Genomic DNA, 4,544 nt, shown 5'->3' on the forward strand with positions numbered 1-4,544 from the left:
GGGGGGGGCGGGGGTCACGTCCCGCGCTTGTCACGTGCTCAGCGATACCTTCCCCTAGCGGGCCTGGAATACGCCCCCCGCGCCCCGTCCCTCTGACTGAGCGGGCAGATTAATGAACGCCACCTCGCTTAGAAAAACATGGGCCAGGCGACTTAAATCAGCCTTCTGCTCACCGCACCTATACCACCGTGCGTTGCGTAACATTTGACCTTTTTTTCCCCTCCCGACCATTCTTCTACCTTGTTGGGAATAAAATGTAGATCCCACATGCCATGACGGTAGCTGGAAAAAAAAAAGAAAAAAAAAAACTTGTTGAATTTTTGCAGTGGCATGCGGACACGACGGGAGGGCACTAATGACACCTTAGGGCCGGGCGAATAGGCAAGCCACCAACACGCGTGCGGCGTGCGTGCGCGCGCTACTGTGTAATTAATGAAATCCCGTGGGGTGGTTTTCAGCCACGACCTGTTTTTCAGCGCACACATCACACGATGGTCTTGTTGTTACACCGTCAGCAAAGGTTATTCCTACCCGCCGATGTTGTTTGATCTTTGAGCTAGCACATTTCTCTTGGTGGTAACATAACTGAGCGGATTTTTTTTTCTTATTGAACCCATAATAATAGTCGAGACATACCGATATATCGAGAACTCGCATTTGACTCGCTAGGTGCCGCACGCTCGAGGAAGAAATGTACATGTTAAAAACGCTCTTTTTAAGGTGTTAAAGTAGGGAAGTTGTCTTTGGTGAATGACCTCCTTAATCTGAAGCGATTCTCACTTGTTTCAAATGTCGGTCACTTTAAATCTCATTATCCCCCCCCCCCTTTCTTCCCACCGCGTTCGAAGGGTTTCCCACCTTTAATGTAGGTCAAAATATCTTTCACTTTGGTCAAAGAAAATGATTTGCTGCTTGACCTGAGGGGCGCCTGGAGGGATGGGGGCTCGGCTGGCTGGCCCCGCGCCCTGGCCCTGGCTGCGTGCTGGCCTCCCCGCAGCGCTCCGCCGCGCCCCGCCCCGCCGCGCCGTGGCTCCGGTTTGGCTCCGGCCCTAGCTGCACTGCGGATGCTCTCCGGTGCGACGCCCTGGCGCGGCGGCGGCGCCCCGGCTGCAGCGTCGTGCCCTGCTTGTCGCACTCGTGCGGTCTCCCTTGCGCCAGCTCCCCGCTGCTCCAGCCCCGCGCCAGCCCCTTGACCCCGTGGCCCCAAATCACTCGGGGTTGGCGCTGCGCTATGGCCGTGGCACGTGGCCGTCACTATCGACCTGTCAAGTCGACGTGCCGGGCCACCCCGGGGGCACGCACCGCCACGCCGCTCCGCTGCGCCTCGCGGCAGGCCGAGCTGCTAGAGCAGTCCCTGCACAAGGGCGTGGGGAAGGAGGAGGGTGCACGGGGTGGTGGTGGTGTCCAGAGGGCGCAGCGCAGATTGCCGATGCCGCGCGCTGGCGCTGCTGCTGCTCCTCCACGCGAATTACCTGCAAACACAGCACTTCCGGTCGACGTGTTCGCATCATATCCGGCCTCTCCCCCTTTGCCTCCTCATCCCTTTCTCTCCCCCCCCCCTCCTTCTCTTTCTTCCCTTTCCACAACCCTCCACGTTTATAGTCGTATCAGCCCACCTCTCCCTCACCCCCTCTCCTTTGGTCGTCCCCGCCCTTCTCTCCGCAGCGCGTCGTGTGCGACGCACACCTCTCCCCCCTTTGCCCCCCATCCATTTTTACTTTTACCTCGCCAATCCCGGTTCCCTCCCGTTACGACGTCCATCTGTCGCTCAGCCGAGGAAGGCCACCACGCGGGATGTCCGCCCCGCCCTTCCCCGCCCCTATGTGCGGTCGCGCGTCCAGTCGACTTGGCCAGCGCCTTGCTTTCAGGACTTTATGGCCGGCGCTACCCCCCACCACGCCCCGCCACGCCTCGCGCTCACCAGACAGGCGCCGCTCGCTCTCGTTTCTCTTTTCCCGTGGTTCTCTCTCTCTCTGCCCCCGCCACCACCACGCCCCTACTCCTCAGACCGCCCGTGCGCCCTGATTGCGATATTTACCGGGCTTAATCGCCGGAATGATATTAATTGGCGCCAGTTAAGTGCATCAGCGCGTGAAATGGATGGAACAACCCCCCGCGCGCGCACCCGGCCGCCGCCGCGCCCCCCTAACCCTGTTGTGCGTGCCGCGCTCTCTGGCTGCCTCGTGTTTGCTCGGCAGGCCTCAAAGCTACACACGATGTCAGCACGATGCGCCTGCTCGCCGAGTGCCTGCTCACCGCTCACCGTGCACCTGCTCGCCGCATCCCCTAACCCTGTTGTGCGTGCCGCACTCTCTGGCTGCTCGCCGTGCACCTGCTCGTCGTGCACCTGCTCGTCGTGCACCTGCTTGTCGTGCACCTGCTCGCCGTGCACCTGCTCGCCGTGCACCTGCTCCTCGCTCCCCGTAACCGTGTTGTGCGTCGTTCCGCGCTCTTTGGCCGCTCGCCGCGCCCCGTAACCCTGTTGTGCGTCGTGTCGCGCTCTTTGGCTGCTCGCCGCGCCCCCCTAACCCTGTTGTGCGTGCCGCCGCGCTCTCTGGCTGTCGCGTGTTTGCTCGGTAGGCCTCAAAGCTACACACGATGTCAACACGGTGCGCCTGCTCACCGTGCGCCCCGCGGGCCTCCCCAGCTCCCCCATGGCGGGCATGTTTCTCCATGTTTTCCTCCAGGCGAGCCGCGCCCTTCTTGGGCCCTCCTGGCTTTCCCCCTATGCCGCCACCCTTGCTCCCGTTTCTCCCGTCTGCTGCTGCTGCTGCTGCTGCTGCTGCTGCTGCTGCTGCTGCTGCCGCTGCTGTGACGGTGGCAATGCCGGCGCAAGTCGATACTCTCCATCCCGGCGCCACTCTGCCGCCATGATTGGGTTAGTGGGTCTCCTCTGCTCCTCGCTCCTCTCTGGCTGCGCGGTGGTTGTGCGAGCTGTGGCCCCCCCACCGCATTGACTGATGCGCACCGGGCGGGCGGTGGCTGCACGGCAGGCGGATGCTCTTGGCGATGCTTGTGTCGATGCTCGTCTCGTCCCGACACTCTTGGCGATGCTTGTGCCGACATTCTTGGCGATGCTCGTGCCGACGCTCGTGCCGATGCTAGGTGTGCCCGACCTGCCATCCCGTCGTGCAGTATACAGCACAACACATCGCTCCATGCCTGCAGGCTCAGAACTACAACTGCATATTTTCGATACATATCTCGTGACTTGCGTTATAAGATGAAATTTGCTGCTGCTGCATTAACTTCCAACGGGTGCCTGTCAACTATACACTGCTCAGAAGACTACTTATTCTCATAATGTCGATATAATTACCGATATGATTGTGCTGCATTGCCGCCTTTCCTGGGAAATGTTTGCGTCATCTCAAAGTGGCGGCTATATATTCGACCACGCAAAGTGGTCGGGAATAGAAAGGGGAGCAGCGCCCGGTTGAGCGATGCAATTTCGGGTTCGCCAGCTCCGTTCCGCTCGCTGGCCGGGTCCGGAGGGGCGGGGAGAGAGGGGGATTGCTCTTCGACGGTGCGGATGTGCAGTTTGGTTTGGAGCGGACGCAAGCCAAGCCAACACTGTTAGGGGGAGGGAGGGGGAGGGGGGCTGTATGTGCGGAGTATGCGGTGCATGCAGCGTGCCGGAGCAATCGAGGCCAACAACACGGGAGAGGTGTGTTTCCTCCTCGGCGCGGCGGAATCGTCGGGAGCGCGGCGCTTCTTTAACAAGATCAAGGCGGCGCCGGTGGAAAGAGCTGGAATAAGGAAAATGCACGCGGGCGCGAGAGACCGCGAGTTTCACTCTGCTGATTAAATAGTCGACCCTCTTAGGGGTCATCCAGAAATTCTTTCCGTCATTTTCCGTTGTACGATAGTGCCAATACGGTCGGCTCAGCCCATGCAAGCTGGTAGCGCCCGGTAGGTAGGCAAGTTCGTATCTGCAGTGCGTGCGTGTACTGCGGGTTGGCCTACCCAGAGTCTCGCAGGCGCCCGAGCTTCCGGCACCTGCTGCCGACTGATTCATACACGAAACGGACACGTAATATCTAGACGACCTCTTACTCGGCTGGAGAGAGCTTCTCACGATGACGAGGGTCCGTGTCCGAGGAAGGACTCACCTGTGCGCCGCGAGACCGCCTCCGGCACCGTCTGACACGGCCACGCCTCGCCCAGCACCAGCACCAGCCGTAGTCCTAACATGATTGGCCCAGGGCGTCTCTGGGGTGCACTTGGTCAGTGCCACACTACCACACACTAGGAATGCGCCTGTGTGGAGAGAGCTGGAGAGAGCTGTACCTTCCTACGCATGCCCTGCCTACTGTAGGCAAAATCCTCGGCACAGTTGCGTTCAAATTGTTGGCAGCGGTTGGTAATACTCCACACATTCGGAATCGTGGAATTGTTGACCTCCCTAGTTGGCAACACTGCCTCTGATGCCCCTGGTCAGCCGAGGGGCATTTCGGACCATGGGGGAAAGGGGGGGAGGGGCTCAACCCCTACCTTGTACTCCGGGATTCCTCTGGGTATTGGCGGTGTGTGTCGCCCCCCCC

This window comes from Frankliniella occidentalis, unplaced genomic scaffold, assembly GCF_000697945.3.
Source record: "Frankliniella occidentalis isolate FOCC.00 unplaced genomic scaffold, Focc_3.1 Scaffold2987, whole genome shotgun sequence".
Lineage (NCBI taxonomy): Eukaryota > Metazoa > Arthropoda > Insecta > Thysanoptera > Thripidae > Frankliniella > Frankliniella occidentalis.